Below are 19,222 nucleotides of genomic sequence, written 5' to 3'. Positions count from 1 at the left end.
TATTAAAAAGTAAATTTTTCATTTTATGCAAAATTCGATATCCGACGTGTCATTCTGTCATCTTTTCTCCCCTTTTTCCCAAAACGCAATAAACGCCATTCCTCCTTTTCTGCGGAATGCAATACATCCGCTCAACCAATCACAGAGCACCATTCCAGGCATTGTAAACAACAATGGCGGAGCTTTGAATAGAGACGGAATCTTAGTTGTCCTCATCTTTTTTGTACTTTATGATCAACAAACAAACAAAAACAAATAATAATTTTAATGGCATTGATACCTCAGCAAAGTCTGTTCTGTCAAAAGTCTGATCGCTGTCAAAAAAGTTCAGTGACGATGTCCAAAGGATGACAGAAGCAATGACAAAGATGAATGCACATTTATATAGATTCAATAGATTTATAGAATTTTGAAAAAAAAAGACTTGTCATGCATTTATTGCATTTTGCGAAAAAAAAACTAATCAGTTTTTATAATAAATTTTGTAAAATCAAATTATGGATTTGAAATTTTTGTTATTATAACCTAAAGATGCTACAGTACTGTATGTGAAAGTTTGTAACAGAAAATAGTGGTTTTCATCTTGTCACTTTTGGTATAGAAAACACATTTTACCCAAATTAGTCAAAATGGATTTATTGCATTTTGGAATCATTTAGTTTATTTTTAATTTATGTGTAATATTAAACTGTACCTGTCAAAATGATTAGCAGCATCCGACTTACCATGTGTTATTGTTTTTGAGCAGTTGTGGATATAACATACCTGGCCAATAAGAATAAAGCATTCCAAACAGCCGTGTATTAAAATAGTGTAAACTATATGTTTGCAAAATGATATACATCACATAACATTCAAAATTCAGTTAATCCATTAATATTATCATCATTAATACTGCCATCTCAAAACACAATGTTTTAAAAGTCCTATGCAAATATTCTTCACTGCTGCCTCCCATCCGTTCATTATTTGAAAATCATCCAGAAATTATTAAAGTGGACACTGTTAACACAGACAGATATGTGCTGTAAAAAATTAAAAGGTAAAAATCTCATAATTACACATCACGAGGAGGTGCAGAGGCATACGGTAATTTTCTGTAATCTCCCCAATCGCATAATCAACCCAATTGCCACAATCAAAATGAATCCAACCGTTATAATTACGATGTCTTTCGGAGGGATATTGTTCATGATTTCAGTGCTAATAGCACACCTCACCCCTGAAATTATTAGGAAAAAAGAAGGTGGACAAAGAGAAAAGAGGGATCGTTTGAAACGAGAGACTGCATGAAAGTGTACGTTTAAGGATGGGTGGAAAGGGAACAGATATCTGGGCGGACCCACAGGTGACCTGACTCCGCTTCTCTTTGTCACTCAAAATCACTCAGTCTCCATCACGCGATTCTGCAAAGGCAACGATTCGCTTCTAATTGCATAAATCATCAGAAAGAAAGATGATAAAACAGAATGAGATAAGTGGAAAAAATCAACTTGCCGGTAATTTGTGCCTTTACTAATGCAGCCTGAATTTTTTATGACAAATTACACTGCAGTCGCCAGGGAAACAAGCCAGCAGATCGTTTCTTCCCTCTTATGTTGGGATGAGTATTTTAATTTGATTTTAGGAGAAAAAAGTCACATAATTTAGTTGTTTTTCGCTGCACTGGCTTGAGAAATTACAATAAATAAATAAAGGAGTAAGAGGTCCCCAGCTGAATTTTAATCACGGTTGCATTTTAATCACTTTTGTAACAAATCTGAGATCACAATAACTAAGTTCCAGGGAGAGAGAGTATATAATTATTTCCAATTCTGGAAATACTGTACATATTCACACATATAACTATATTATTTATAAGTTCTTACTTATATAACTGTAAGTTTTTTTTTTATGATAGTTAAAAAAAATGCTTGACATAACAACTTAGAGACACAACCCTCTTCCCCACCTCCCCAGTTAAAAGTAAAAGAAATCAATAACTTCTTTTCTCTACTTTTCTCCCTCAGGAAACAAGGTCTCGAGTGAGCGATTAAGGAGGTTTAAGGTTCCACAATAAGCAGAGGGGGAATTCAAGGGGAACAGACAGAGGGAACTCCGACGCACAGCTGGCCCACTAAAGACAGACATCTGTCCCTTCATGACGAAAGGGGGGATGAATGTAAAGAAAAAGCGTAGAGTCCTTCTGATCAATATTAGATTGATTGAGAAACTTTTTTCCCTATAATTCTACAGTGGACAAGATACAGACCAAAGCTCCCTTAGGACAAAAATTATCTTTAAACACATGTCAAGGCCTGATGTTTTACTCAAACTGCCCTCAATTATTAAGCAAGGGTGTATCTTTAACCGTTCTGGCTGTGTATAATACAATTACTACATTTAAGTGTTGCACTTGTTTACTTTGTCTCAACTGCATTGGTGAATGGACGGACTCAGACCCTAATAAAGTGTTTGTCAGTGGTGAGCACGATTTTAGCAGTTAGCTAGCTTTCTCTTTTTTTTTGTTATCGGAGGCCGAGGTTCAGTTTCAGTGTGAAAAAATACATAATAACAGCAAACGATCTCTATTTTTTTATAACTTATTCTCCAACCAATACAATTGCCTTGGTCATTTGTCCATTTCACCAAATACGACCAATAGATGCATTTCTAAATTAGCGCCTCTATCGGCAGCAGGTGAAACTTAATATATTAGGGTATAAAATTATATTTTGGGGTATCATTTTGATATGATGACATGTACTGGGATAAGATTTTCAATTTAAACCGCCAGGATTAATTGTATTTTATTACACATTACACTATTCAGGCATTTAGGGCAAATAACATACCCATTAATTTATTATTTGATATAAACACAGCATACAAAACAGTCACAACTTTTTAAAAATGTACTTAAAATATTCCAAATGATCGATTTATTTAAAAAAAAGATGCCAAAGTGATGGCAATCCGCTGTAAATATCAAATCCGGTGTACAAAGATTCAAAAACTGCCGCCAGAAGAAGCGATGATACGTCATTTATGATCATGAAAAGGCATTGGCTCTCGTGTGTCTCGTGACCGATCGCATCATTACGTTAGCTAAGAATGTGAAGCGCTATTGGCTCTTGTGACCGACTACGTCATGCTGGTTTATGTTTGAATTGGATCTGACTGTGCGTTTTGATCACAGAGTTCTTCATATAAAGTAATCGTATGGCTTCAGTTCGCAAAGTTTGCAACGCGAATGGTTTGTTATACTTTTATACTGTTTTATGCAATAAATACATGTGATTCTCAGCAGCCATATCACCCTGTAGCCCAAGACAGCTTGCCCACTGAAGCTAAGGAGGTCTGAGCCTGGTCAGTACTTGAATGGGAGACCACCTGGGAAAACCAGGTTGCTGCTGGTAGTGGTGTTAGTGAGACCAGCAGGGGGTGCTCACCCTGTGGTCTGTGTGGGTCCTAACACCCCAGTTTAGTGATGGGGACACTATACTGTCAAAAAGCATTGTCCTTCGGATGAGACATTAAACCGAGGTCCTGACTCTCTGTGGTCATTAAAAATCCCAGGATGTCCTTCGAAAAGAGTATGGGTGTGCCCCAGCATCCTGGCCAAACTTGCCCATTGGCCTAATAATCATCCCCTCGTACTAATTGGCTATATCACTCTGTCTCATCTCCACTAATAAGCTGGTGTGTGGTGGGCGTTCTGGCGCAATATGGCTGCCGTCGCATCATCCAGGTGGATGCTGCACATTGGTGGTGTTTGAGGAGATTCTCCCGTTCATATGTAAAGGGCTTTGAGTACTGAGAAAAGCGCTATATAAATGTAAGGAATTATTATTATTATTATTATTGTACTTGTGTTTCATATGGTTGCGAAGTGGGTTTAGGGTTAGGGTGAGGGTGCGTTTAGATGCTCCAAAATATCTTGAAAACCATAAATGTTTATGAAACCGTTTCTACATTTACAAATTCATAAAATTAAATGTTTTTAATCTGATGTATAAGGCAAAAACATTAAAATGAGGTCATTATTTTTGGAGGACAGTCTCTTTTTAATCTATGTTGGTAAGTGGATGCAGTATTACACACAAACAAAAGCTTACAGTAGATATCTTTAAACCATTAAGAATTGATGATGATTTTAAATAGTACTATTTATTTCATAGGGCTAAAAATAGAGAGTGCATCCTGAAAACGCAACCAAACATGCTTGGTTATTATTAACCCAGTGTTGGGTCAAAAAGGGACAAACCCAACCTTTTGGAATGAAATTTATACTATTCTGGGTTATTTCAACTAAAAATGCTGGCTTTTTTAATTCATTGTTGGGTCAAATATAAATATTTTGTGGGTTAATTTAACCCAATGACTGGGTTTGTCCCGTTTTGACCCAATGCTGAGTTAAAAATAATGTTATAGTCGAACTCTTTGGCACAATTTTAGCCAAAAATGAAAATTCTGCATCATTTTCTCATCCTCATGTTTTTTTTAAACCTGTATGAATTTATTTTTTCTGATGAATACAAAAAGAGATATTTTGATATAATGATGGTAAGCTTACAGCTGACTTAACCATTTACTTCCATAGTAGTAAAACAAATACGATGGAATAAAATGGGTACCGTCAACATCAATTTTATCAAAATATTGTCTTCATTATTTATCACAATACTTCCATGATATTTGTTTTCCTACTATGGAAGTCAATTGTTACAATCAGCTGTGTGCTTCCATCGTTTATTAAAATATCTTGTTTGATCAACATAAGGATGAGAAAATGATGACACTATCCCTTTAAAGGAATCTGATCGTGGAGTTTATCACTTAATATGTTTTCCTGAACTCTACCACCAGCAAAATGATTAGGATTGAGATGATAGCAGATTATCCAGTATAATGAGTTTCAGGTCAGTGCTGATACAGACAGGATTTTGGCTGAGCTGCTTCTCTCTGTGATACTATCGCAAAAATACCTTTATACTCACTGCAAAAATTATTATATGTATATAGAAACACATCAGGATTCGTTGATATAAATTCAGCTATGGTAGAGAAATGACATGCCATCGACAAGCAGAAGCTAATTACCTAAAAAGCTAAAGAATAATTGGTCGATTCTGAAACATTTAAGCTGTTTCTTTGTACTGTACCATGGAAAAGCACAGCGAGAGAGCAGATGAATGCTCAGTCAGGAGCCGAACCCATCATTGCTAAAAGCCCGTCAAACAGCATTCAGAAAGGGAAAACACACGCGCTAACACGCTCATTTCTCTCTTGCTGTGTTTACAAGCCTTAATAGCAGTGAGCGTGTGAACACGCCACAACGAGGGCTTTACAGCCTAATGAAATGACTTTGGCAGCAAAGCTGCTTTTTGGGCTGTGTCTCATTACAAACGACAAACCCCAAAGTAGCCGTGGTCCTTGGAAGACCACAAGCCAGAACAGACTTTGCTGAGGTAATTAGTGAAGTCAGTAAACACTCTTAGGGAAATACTCTTGACTCTACATAATGATGGGGCTTCAGAATGAACATAAAAGATTTACAATATGTTCTTAACAGACACGTTAATCTCCAGGCTGGACACAACCGCAACATAGTAAGGCACATACATTTTAAACACTTTCTTACAACGCTTTAAAGGTCCCATTCTTTCTGTGTCTTTGAAGTGTTGATTGTGTTTACAGTGCGCAATATATACAACAGTTTTTTTTCACACAATTTACTTATCTCTATACCGCTGCTTTCACTGTCCTAAAAACGGGATGATGTCTTCCTTGTTTAATGATGTCACTCCTTCAGAAATATGTACTGTAACGAGTTCTGATTGTGTAGCTTGTTTAGTGTGTTGTGATTCGATAGCAACTTAGTCATTCAACCGGGAAGTAGAGCGCTATCCAAACCGGTCGTTCGCTGTAGGCTTTGAAAGGGGAATTCTGTTAAAGAAAATATATTGTCTGGCATTGAACTTTGAGCTTTATCATTTTGCAGGTATTATTTATTCTCAAACAGCATCATTACACACTAACTAGGGTTTAAAAAATGGGATCAGGAAGAACGTGACCTTTAAAACCTTTCATAACTGATCTGTTTTGATTCAGTACTTTCAGACTGACCAAGTTACATGATTGGCGAATGAAGCTTCAGTGCATTGATACCAATGATATAAAAATAATATTTAAATTGTTATTTTATAATATTGTAGATTACATTCAATCAACCTGATGTCAATCAACCTGATCTCACTGGAAAACATGCCTATTTTATATGATGGTGATTTTTTATGAATTCGAATTATGTAAATTATACAAAATCATAGGATTATCCGAAAAAGCATTAATGAAACCCTAACCCCAATGTCATTGGTTCAAAAGAAAGTCTAAATAAAATGTGTGAGTGAGATTCACGAATTCACTAATATGAATAAACCACCTAATAAAGTTCCCATAAGTTTGTGTAGCATTAATATATTTAACTCAGACTGATCTTACATAAAGTTTTTTTTTTAATTTTATTAATTTATTCTTGTCCATGGCACGAAATTTAGCTTTTTTTCTTGCCTTGAGCAAGAATGTCTTTTTTGTGACACTCGCACAAATTTTTATAAATAGCTTCTCGTATCCGTTGCACGACTTTCTTTTTCATTTCATTTTATGTATTGTTTTCTCATAGTTTTTTCCTATTTTCTTACCAATGCCGCTTGGTGTTTGGGGTTAGAATCACTTTCTGTTACATTTTTAGACATCCAAACCCAAACCCCAAATCTAACCCCAACCCCAAGCAACAATGACTTAAAAATAAGGGGAAAAAATGATATAAAAATACACATAAAATGACACAAAAAAGTCGTGCCACTGACACAAAAAAGTATTTATAGAAATGTGTGTGAGTGTCACGAAAAAGACATTTGTTGTCAAGGCATGAAATAAAGCTGAATTTCGTGCCATAAACATGAATAAATTTATCACATTATGCGTGACTATAACACAACTTTCTGTGAGTTATGTTGATTTAACTTCTTGCTAAACAGGTTTCTTAAATGGTCAATTTTGGCGGTGTTTTCGGTTTTCGTTGCATTTACACAATTCAGTTGACTCAAAATTTAGAAAAACATACAAAACAGACATTTATAATTGCAACGGGCAACCTTATTTTTGTTGGTTGCTTGTTTTATATTTCTTCGCCACACCAACAACGGAAACTCGCTGGACCAAACTCTTGGTCTTTTGGACAACAAATGTCTTTATGCATATTGAACCGAAACATGCAGAGGAGAAACTGTCACCTGTTTCACACATACTCTGTGTGCAGTGTATATACGGTATAGCAGTAGGCATGTGGTAAGCATCTGTCACGCACCATTGTGCTTTCACACATACTTTGTTTGCAGTGCGCTGTAAAGTATCACAACCAAAATAAACATGTGACACTTTCTGATGAAAACCCCCATAAACAATGTAACATACTGTGTAGTGTAGTTTTCACATAATGTATGCTTCTGATATAATTTTGTTTAGTTACTGTTTTGGTAAATGTAAAGATTACTTTATTATACTAAATTACCATAGTTTACCTACAGATGCAATGGTTATGGTTATATTGTAAATTTGTGGTTACTGTTGTTTTACTACAAATGAAACCAAAAGACTATGCTAAAATGAACCATTAAACCATGCGAAAATGATTGCAGCACTGATGCACCGAATCTGCAAAAGATTGGACGGACTGCATCCGTATGCAGTGTAAATGCTTTAAACTGTTAACATGGACACATAAAAAGTACTGTAATCACCTATGCACTGCAATCAGTGTGTGTAAAACAGTCCTGGTTGTGGAAGTGTAAAGACTATAATAAAAGTATTACTATTTGGTGAATCCTCGCAGAAGTCTTATAGGTACATTTTCATAGTTTCACTCATTGAATTGCACATCAGTGCAGAGAGAATCTGAAAAGAGAGATTTTGTTGTAGTGTTACTGATTTTTGACAGTCACATCAAGACCCATTGTTTTTACATTCAATAGACAAATAAATCGCTTTTCACATCTCTGGTCTTCTCTGCTGCATTAGGACACTATGATTTTAGTCAGTTTCATCATGTCATGTCATTTCACAACTTCTTCCAGTGCCTTTATTTGATTTTACTTATTGTAGCTGGATTTTGAATTTCTATTATATTTTTATATTTTACATTTATTTGGATTAAAAACAAGAAATACAGAATAACTTGGAATACGATTTATACTGCACTGAACAAGCTACAGTATTTCCAGTATCAGATGTTTATATAGTCTACAGAGGAAAGAAGGAAGCATAATACATTAAGCGCTACTTACTGTATATGCAAACTTTTAAACGTTGGCATTTTGGAGCATGTACATCTAACAAAATAATAACAATCATCCTGAAATTTTCCAAAATAATGCAGTCATCCTGTTCTAAAACAGTTTACATACTGACTCTTCAACAATCATGTTGCCTCCTTGAGCATTAGTGTACTTACAATTTCCCTTATGTACGGTACATTTTTATAAAAACAAATATTTATGCATACCTCTGTGGCATTGGTTGTATTGCTTTGAAGTGCTTTGAAATAGTCAAAGTGTTTGTAATTACTATATAACAAACTTGTTCAAGCTAACTTAAACATGAACATTCATTGAAGATATACTGTTCATAGCCTTATATTCCATAGCATGTTTTAGTCAAACCGGTAAGGGTTGTGGAAAGGTGAAGAGTGGTAACAAAGATGTTTACCGAAAGAAAATATGCGTTGTCTGTTGCAAAAGTAATCATCAAGTTTCAGTGTTGGCGAACCACAGTAGGTCTCATTAGTTGTTCTTAGTATATGCGCTTCTTTCTGTCTCTTCCAGTTTTTCTGTCTCCCTAACGTTACACCCCTCTATGACAACACCATTAAAGCAGTGCTGGTGATAGCAGGAGACACCTCAAACGTCTGCCTTCCACCCCCTCCCTGCCAACTTACCCCAGGCTGTCAGTCAGGAGTAAGACAAAAGGAAGGAAAGCTTTATAGAACGAAGGCAAGAGCTCCGTTTCTGTCGTTTTCCCCTCAGGCGGTGAGAGTGTAATTCAGTGTGAGGTGATGACACAGGCTCCCTGTGAAACCTGCCGCTGTCAGCATTAAGGGTTTCTCTGCAATATTCAGAACAGCACGCAACAGAGAGCATCTCCGCTCGGTGCACGGCGCAACTCTATTTGATACACAACCTGAAGCAGTTCAGCTCTGTGCAATACTGCACCGCGTGTGGTAGCTCTGTGGACCACTAATTTATGAAATGGGTGGGAAATACAGTGAGGTAAACCTAATTAGGTGCAACATTATATTGAAGCAAAACACATATGAAAGTGCTGGGTGTCGATCTTTCAGCTGGTGACACACTGAATTTGTGTCTTTCCACAAAGTTCTATAAAAACAAACTTTGGGATGTGAAAATTAGAAGTGATCCAGGAAAAAAATTGACCTTGTTTCCATTTGTGTCAAATAATACACTACCGGTCAAAACACTACCGGTTTTTCAATACTCACTCATTCTTTATTCATGTTTTTCACATTACAGAATAATAATAAACTCGTCCAAACTATGGCATAACACAAAGGTAACTGTGGAAATTATGTTGGTGACTAAATTTATGTTTTATCATCTGAAGTGCAACCCACGCTTTGCCTAGAAATTGCAAAATCTTACATGTGTCATTTTATCAAGAAGCTTCTTGAAGTTTTACCTTTGGATGAATTTTAATAAATATCGAAGGAGTTCAACTTTAAACTGGGCTATTACTATTTCAAAAATAATATTTTGAAATAAAAATTGTGTGTTTAAATAACAGAAATTAAGCTGTTTGGCACAGCGGGGAAAATAAGTATTTGACACATCAGCATTTTTATCAGTAAGGGGATTTCTAAGTGGGCTATTGACACAAAATTTCAACCAGATGTAGCAATCAAGCCAAATATTGAATTCATACAAAGAAATCAGAACATTTAAGTATACAAGTTGAGTCATAATAAATAACGTGATATGACACAGGGAATTCAAAGAATTGAACACACTTTATTTAAAACTTTGAAGAAAAGCATTTAACCATACACCTTTAAATTAAGATTATAATTAACATTTTATTCAAGTGTTTCAAAACTTTTGACTGGTAGTGTATGGCATCTACTCTAAGGTCTATTGCATATACAAGGCTACATTTTATTACAGTCTGCTACAGTATAATATGTTTTGTGCCTTATATATAATGGGGTCCAGTCTGAGATCATGTTAAATATTTGGGAAAATTTGTAGTATTCACTATAAATAAAAGTTCTTCACAGAATTGCAATAGAATAATAGTTTTGGTTCCTCAAATACCCATTTAATCAAAAGCCTTTTCTTTTTTTTACCTTTTTGTAGTCTAAGGAGTGGCTCTCAAACTGGGAGCCGTAAGATGGTGACAGGGGGCCCCCAGTTTTTATTAAAATACATTGATTTTTCATAATTTTTGTGTAATTAAACATTGGAAAAATAAGGCTTCTAACCAACAGCACTACATTGCATAATTTAATATGTCTTGTTTAATTCACTTTTTTGTTTGTTTTAGAATGTTTAAATGCAGGGTGCATGATTTTTGTTAAACCGAGTACCAAAACACACTTGTAGCCAGTCAGCAGTAAGATGTGTCTACTAACCGACATTGTTGCCTGGGTTGCGTATATGTGTGGGGCGAGTCTATCAAAAGAAGGTCCAGATTCTATTGGGGTTGGGGCATGTTTGTTTAGGTGATTTCAAATATCAACATTAGCTTTCAGAGATCATGCACCCAGTCATACATTTTATTTGGGGGGACTGCGAATCTGTCCACCGTACACAAGGGGGGTCGCATGCCAAAAGAGATTGAGAACCACTGGTCTTAAAGGGATTAGGGATTGGAAAAAAAATGCAGAAAATTTACTCACCACCATGTCATCCAAAATGTTGATGTCTTTCTTTGTTCAGTCGAGAAGTTTTTTTTTTTGTTGAGAAAAACATTCCAGGATTTTCATTTTAATGGACTTTAATGGACGTGAAGAAAATAAAAAATATGCACTTTTACACCACAACTTCTCATCTTCCTCTGGTCGTGTGAGGTCACAGGTGACGTATGCGAAACTATACGCCCCAGTGTTAACATGTGTGGAGAAAGAGGACCGTTCCGACATTGTTGTATGTCGAATGATACTAATTAATGTCTTTTTATTGTTTTTATTGTTTAAAATGGTCCGCAAATGTGCGTTTCATATATGTAACATGTGATCTTTCGACGTCATTATGCAATTACGCGCTGGCTTTTTATTTTTCTTGCCAAATATGACAATTGTTTTGCTAGATAAGACCCTTATGCCTCGTTTGAGATTATTTAAAGTCCTTTGAAACTGCAATTTTAAACTGTTAATTGTTGGGGTCCATTAAAGTCCATTAAAATGAGAAAAATCCTGGAATGTTTTCCTCAAAAAACTGAACAAAGAAAGAAATGAATATCTGGATTTTTTTAAGAAAATGAATCAATCCTTTAAGAACGATTTTGCATTTTCAAAACCGAAATGTTCTTGGGATGTTAAAGGTTCTTTACAGCTTAAAAATGGCAAAGTGTTATCTTTATTTTTAAGATTATACCAAATGCTAAGAAAATGTCAAATTTATCTTACAAATGTTAGTCTAATTTGTATTGAAATAATGGCATTAAATAATACCATAAAACAAGATGCACAACAGAACCCTTTTGCTAGTGGTCTCAGACTTCAGGGCCCCACTGTATCAGCAATCTTTGACAAATGGTTAGGGACACCAGATATGGATTTTGTTTAAGACTTGGGTGAGTGTGTGCGTGTGTTTGTTGGGGCATTTCGAGGACTCCTGAGACATGACAGATGGCTATACTAACTCCCATCATGAAACAGGGTACGAGAAGCATTCCTCTTGTGTGCACTATCATGACCCGCATAGATTCTTCAGACAACTCCTGTGGTACCAAGATCAGATGAATTATTAGGAGCTATATAAAGAAATACTCAAACCTTCCCAATTCCTCAGTAAGTGAGAGGTAGATATGAACATGTCCTGAAGCTCTGTGAATCACACTATCACGCATACGCTTTCATCAGTATCTGATACTGACATATTTTTAATCAGCTTCAAAGCAGAAGTGGTAAAATTGTGTTTAATAGATAATAAGTGTTTTCTGCGGTGTGAACATGTCACTTGTGCAGTTGTGCACACATTACACTTGAAGCAATCCATATTGCTTTAAATATTCACATAATAAATCCAACTAAAACAAAGTAACACAGTAGGAATTTCACTTTGTTTTGCACTGATTTCATCTCCATGCATAAGTCATGTGGACTTGATGGGTTAATGTGCTGGCCAAATGAAAATTCCCATGTATTTTTTAAACACTGTGTGCGGTGTCATGTACATGAATATCTAGTACACGGTTTAAGTAAAATATGACTCAGGGTTAAAAGTATTTTCCATTAAAGGGGAATGGCGCCAGGGTATACGCTCCAAATCCAAGAGCTCCACGGAGAGCTTAATCACAAGAGACAGCCGGCCTGCTAGTTAGCTAACCTCACCCTGGGCATAGATCGGGTCCTTTGGCCATTTCTCAAGTTCCTTATATTGATAGTACAGCCTGGATATTCATACACACCCGCGGAGACAATATCGACGTCACATAAGGTTTTGTCAATGCTGGGTTGTTCATCTACTGCTTATTGCTCATAGATGCATTTCATAATTATATGTGTAGCATCTCAAATGATCCAGCAGTGTGTGAGCGTGTGCATTAGTGAAACCTAATAGACACTCTGAGCCGTCTCTTCCTGTCTCTTGTGTATATTAGTCTCTTACTAAGGATCTGGTTGTGATTAGACCAGCACTCTACTCGCATTTAGCTTCATCTGAGACCCTTCAGGAGGTATAAGCATATCCCTTGACATGCAAACATTATACATACAGAAACTCAGGCCTGGGAAGAGTGGGGTAAGATGCACCAGTGAATATTTTTTTGTGTCTGCTGTAATTTAGGAAATGCTATATAGAATCATGGTGCGTAATTTATTTCTATTTTTAAAGTTCAGTATTCAATACCATTGCACCAAGGATTTTCTCCATAAAATTGCAGTTTTCCAAAATGCGGTTTGCAATACATTAGTTATATCTCTTGCTCTTTTCTTCAAAGATGTACTTATTGTAAGTTGAAAGTGGCACATCTTAAATGATTAAAGGTGAACTTAAAAAAGTTATACACAACCTATAGAGATTGGGGTGAATTATTCTCATTATGCAGATTTGAGGCTCTAAATGAAGGAACTCATTATACTATCTGAGAATTAGACTAATTATCCTTCATATGTCTCTATCTGTATCTCTCAGATCCATCAGATACTGTCACACTTTAATGCATCTATGTAGGGAACAAGTTTGGGCTCATCAGCATCGCACCCCATCATGAAGCGCAACATTAGATTTCTAACTAATACTTACACATACAATCGGAGGGGTGCCTGCTTTACAACCGGCTTTCACACTAAGCTACACACTCGCACAGTCCTGTGTGACAGCCAAGCAGACGGTGTGCTCAGCGGGATATCCTGAAACGTCCTCCAAACAGAAGACAACTGTACGCTAGCATACTCACATACTTCCGTAAATGCACGCAAAGACGCAAAACACAAATGAACTGCTAATTGTTACGACACTAGCCCAGATGAAATGCCTCTTTCTGTGTGTAGGGTACAAATTATTTCCTATTCAATTTTCTAAAGCAGACAAACCACATCTCCAGGGTATTATCTTCTTACAGAAGTAAGTTTGACTCCTTTTCCTGCTCTGAGCCAATCTGTCCATCGTTTGAAAGGGAGGACACAGCTGAGTTAAGGGCCATGTAAAAGTGTATTGTAGGGCTGAGCCCTGAACAAAACTTAGCAGATGGCACCGTCAGGACTGTCACTGTTCCTCCCCTGATGCCCAATCATTGCACACCAGATCCCTCAATGGAATTCACTCAGAAACCAACATGGCATATAATATTAGCATGACAACCTCATTACAACCTGGATGCATCATGGTGGAACTGCATTGCTATTTTTACATGTATATTTCTTGGTTTTGTGGTGTACATTGTGCATATTCTTACTGTAGGTTATTCTGTAGATTTTAAGTGCAGTGTTTTAGTTTGTGGGCGGATCTTGGGCGCTGTTGCTATTTTCCCGGTGTGAGAAATAACTCATGCGCCGGGCGCAAATCAATAAGGGGTTGGTCTGAAATAGGTTCATTATTCATAGGTGTGGTTTGGGCGTAACGTCAAATAAACCAATCAGAACGCTATCCAACATTCCCTTTAAACGCAAGGGCGCAAGTTCCATGGCGGGTTGCTATTATTATGACGGATTTACCAGGGTACGCCAGGAGCGGTTCACAGCCGAGGAGACCCCCGTTCTTGTAAGAGCAGTCAAAGAAAGAGAAGTTGTTTTGTATGGGGATAGGAGAAACCCGCCCAAATCAGCGTAGGTTAAACAGGCGTGAGAGGAAATAGCCACAGTCTCATCAGCTGGCATCGTTGCGCCAAGCGCTACAATGATGTCAGGAGACGGGGGAATCCCAAGCTTGCCAGCATAAATCGGGCACGCCGTGTAACGGGAGGTGGATCTGCCTCTACACAGGACCTGACGCCAGCAGAGGACATCGCTGCGTCCACCCTCACCGCTGAAAGGGTTTGGGGGCTTTGAAATCGGACCCAAGAAACATAAGCAAGGTCCAACCCCAAAGTACTCTTACAAATCAAGTTCATATACATTAAGGTTTCTTATGAAAGCATTTTAATTATTATTTACATAAAATAAACATAATACAGCCACACAACAAACTTATGAAAATATTTTAATCGTTATTTGCATGAGAATTTTTTTACGCAGCACCACAATAAATAAAAACTATCACCACAATGCTCACCACTATGATTCCCCTTATCTCATGTATTAATATTTTTTAGTGTAACAATTTATGATTTGCAAAAATAACTGTTGCATCTGTGTAGATTAGATTCAAAGTGTATGCGCTTTGTGCACGCTATACATTATGGTCAAGCATGCGCCCTTAAAATAGCATAATGAATCACGCGCAACGCGCCACTGACTTCAAACTTTTTTTTCTGGTCAGTGGCGCAATTGTTTTTTGAAACTGCAAAATAGCATCAGGGATGGTTTGCGCCGCAACACGCCTTCTTTTTTCGCTAAACAGCCCAGAGAGCGCAAGTTCCTTCCCTGGTTTGCCGACGTGTGTCTGTGGAGGGAAAAACCCGCTGTGCGCCGGTGCAAAATACAAATGATACATGCGTCACTGACAAAGTCAATTGCGCTGGGTGCAAGATAGGGCCCTTAATGTCAATTCTGTTACTTTCAAACTCTGTTACCAAGGTTTTCCCATTTTTCCTGTGTTTTTGAAGCTTTGATTGTGTTTACAGTGTGCAATATAACATGTGTTCATGTTTCACGTGTAAAAAATTCATTATTTTTCACAAAATTTACTTATCTCTATAGCGCTGTTTTTACTGTCCTAAAAACGGGCTGATGTCTTCTTTGTTCTATGAAGTCCCTCGTTCAGAAATACGTTTAGAGTTCTGATTGTGTATTGTAGCTGGTTTAGTGTGTTGTGATTCCTGTAGCTGGTTTAGTGTGTTGTGATTCCTGTGGGCAGAGTTTAGTCAAAAATTGTTTTATTGACGTCATTCAACCGGGAAGTAGAGGGCTGTAGTCCAACCCAGCCGTTCGCTGTAGGCTTTGAATGGGGAATTCTGTTATAGAAAATACACTCACCTAAAGAATTATTGGGAACATCATACTAATACTGTGCTTGACCCCCTTTCACCTTTAGAACTGCCTTAATTCTACGTGGCATTGATTCAACAAGGTGCTGAAAGCATTCATTAGAAATGTTGGTCCATATTGATAAGATAGCATCTTGCAGTTGATTCGAGCTTTGTGACATGGTGCATTATCATGCTGGAAGTAGCCATTAGAGGACGGGTACATGGTGGTCATAAAGGGATGGACATGGTCAGAAACAATGCTCAGGTAGGCCGTGGCATTTAAACAATGCCCAATTGGCACTAAGGGGCATAAAGCGTGCCAAGAAAACATCCCCCACATCATAACACCACCACCACCAGCCTGCACAGTGGTAACAAGGCATGATGGATCCATGTTCTCATTCTGTTTACACCAAATTCTGCTCTACCATCTGAATGTCTCAACAGAAATCGAGATTCAGTAAACCAGGCAACATTTTTCCAGTCTTTAACTGTCCAATTTTGGTGAGCTCGTGCAAATTGTAGCCTCTCTTTCCTATTTGTAGTGGAGATGAGTGGTACCCGATGGGGTCTTCTGCTGTTGTAGCCCAACCGCCTCAAGATTGTGCGTGTTGTGGCTTCACAAATGCTTTGCTGCATACCTCTGTTGTAACGAGTGGTTATTTCAGTCAAAGCTGCTCTTCTATCAGCTTGAATCAGTTGGCCCATTCTCCTCTGACCTCTATCATCAACAAGGCATTTTCGCCCACAGGACTGCTGCATACTGGATGTTTTTCCCTTTTCACACCATCCTTTATAAACTCTAGAAATGGTTGTGTCTGAAAATCCCAGTAACTGAGCAGATTGTGAAATACTCAGACTGGCCCGTCTGGCACCAACAACCTTGCCACGCTCAAAATTGCTTAAATCACCTTTCTTTCCCATTCTGACATTCAGTTTGGAGTTCAGGAGATCTTGCCCAAAACCACACCCCTGAATGCATTGAAGCTACTGCCATGTGTTTGGTTGATTAGATACTTGCATTAATGAGAAATTGAACAGGTGTTCCTAATAATAATTTAGGTGAGTGTATCGCTTGGTGTGAACTTTGAGCTTTATGATTTTGGAGGTATTATTCATGGTCTAACAGCAACCTTCCACACCAAATAAAATGTGAAAAATGGGATCAGGAAAAACGGGACTTTTAATATACCCATTTGTGTGTATAGACCGTTTCAGCAGTAACAACATAAACAAGCGGCTGTTGCGGTCCGCACGTAACTTCCGGTAAACTCCGCTAAGAATAAATAACAACAAAGTTCATTAAACATAGTTTATTTATATAACAAGCAAAAAACAACAACACATAGATTACCTAGGAAACCAAAACATTTGTTATTTTCAATGAGGCATTTGTTCAAGAGATCAGTTTAGCAACTAGTCAGACCATTAAAAAACCGAAACCGGAAGTAAGGTTCGGATCCAGACGTGTATCACGTGCGTCCGATGAAACCGTCTATATACACATTTGTTGACACTTGCAGGACATGATTTTAAAACCTGGAAGTTCACTTTCTCTGCCCTATATAAAATATACTACAATTTTAGTAATGTAAACTAATTTGATAATGTTATGAGGCTTAACCTAAGTTAGGAAGTTTAAGTTGAAAAAATTTGTGGCAATGTAGTGTCAATATTTCATAGGCAACATATTACATGCATCAGAGGCTCCATTTTCGAGTGCTTTGGCATTTGCTTTGAAGTATAGCACCACGGGGAAGCCCGATCTTAATGATGTAATTCCTTTAAAGTTTTATTTAAGGCAGAGCGCCACTCCATTATTGAAGTTCTGTAATTTCCTCACACACAGAATAGAAGCTGATTGTGCTGTAGCTTTATGTCAAAATTATGGATTTCATTCTTCTGGTGTCACAATATGAATGAGAGAATGATCTATCACGGTGCATGCATGTAATATTTCTGTATTACAATATTAGGACTTAAATATATGTTGTGTCTTGTAGGCATCTTTTATTAGGGTTAGCTTTCTGTTTGCAGTGCAAGTTTGAAGGATGTTGGGCTTTTGTGTAGATGGAATCTTTTTTAATAAAATTGGAACCCTTAAGCAGAACCACATGCTGATATGCTGACAGAAAATGTTGTTTATAGTGGTTTTACAGTGGTTAATCCATCAACCACCATTGGAAACCACTGTAAATGTGGACAGGTTACCGCATCATATCTGTAAAGTAATCTCAACTTTTGAAGTTTGCTGACAGAGGTGCTAGTCTCACTACTTTGATTTCACAACTCCTACACTTTTCTCGTGCAACACAGGAATAAATTCACAGGGATTTCAGAAACGTGTCAGCGGCGCTGCAGAAATGTTTGCTTTTTCACAAAATTCCCATGCCTTCATCATGGCTTTGGATCTGAGTTAAAAGGGTTTGCTTTATTATTTGCTTCAAAATGCGAGATCATGCTTAGATCTCTGTGACGGCCTTCACTCCTTTATACCCCTGAGACAGATAGAGCGTGAAAAGATGAGAGCGACAGAGAAGTTACAAAGCCACATACACACCTGTTTATTTGCTCAGTCGCATCAAAGATAGAAAACTGGAAAACGGTGAGAGATGTTGACTAAATTTTAACTCAAATTTATTTGGATTTTTTTGACAGACAGGAAGCGTAACACAGTGAATTTTAAAGACGGTAAAGAGATGATGAGCAAAACAACCTGCACTTCACAAGCAACTGAAGGTCTGAAAAGATTTTTTCGAAGAATGTGTAATGCTCACACGAGGATATATGTCTGTCTATTTTTTTATATAGTCTACTGAATACTGAGGATTCTGATATAATTATTTATTTATTATTGCATGTAGTAAGGGAGTACAGTATGTTCAGGTGTGAGGAATGAATAGCAAAAGCCTTTCAAAATAAGAGACCCATAACAAAACACATCAGTATAAAAACCATGCAACCCCTTATGGTTGGTAAAAAACCCTAAAAACATTAAATAAAGAGACAAACAAAAGTTTTGACAGTGTGTTCCCACAATGATGAAATAAAAAAGGCAGTAATTATTCAAACAACGAACATAAACAAGAAACTCTAGCAGCAACTGTCATTATAGACTACAAGTCGTCTATTGTGCTCCTAAACAAACATACAAACTGATATATGTCATTTCATCAGCCCCTCCAGCATCAAGTCTCTCTCTCTCCATCTCTGTTTCCTTCCTGCTTACACACAAACATCCCTGGATCCTCCATCTTAAGATGTCTCACATTCTTTAATCGATTGCTCTATCACAGAACAGCTGTTGTGTTGTGTGATCCATGAGGCGCTCTACACATTAGTTATACCACACACAGACACTATCTGGATCTGCCGGAGA

General features: G+C 37.3%; 1 long non-coding RNA gene across 1 annotated transcript in view; it reads left to right on the top strand.

Annotated features, from left to right (window-relative positions):
• Positions 1-19,222, top strand: part of LOC135758823 (uncharacterized) — a 137,454-nt gene that overhangs the window by 63,027 nt on the left and 55,205 nt on the right. The window lies entirely within an intron of this gene.

This window comes from Paramisgurnus dabryanus, chromosome 16 (assembly GCF_030506205.2).
Source record: "Paramisgurnus dabryanus chromosome 16, PD_genome_1.1, whole genome shotgun sequence".
Taxonomy (NCBI): Eukaryota; Metazoa; Chordata; class Actinopteri; order Cypriniformes; family Cobitidae; genus Paramisgurnus; species Paramisgurnus dabryanus.
The sequence above is the reverse complement of the archived record's forward strand: the minus strand, read 5'-3'. Positions and strand labels throughout refer to the sequence as shown.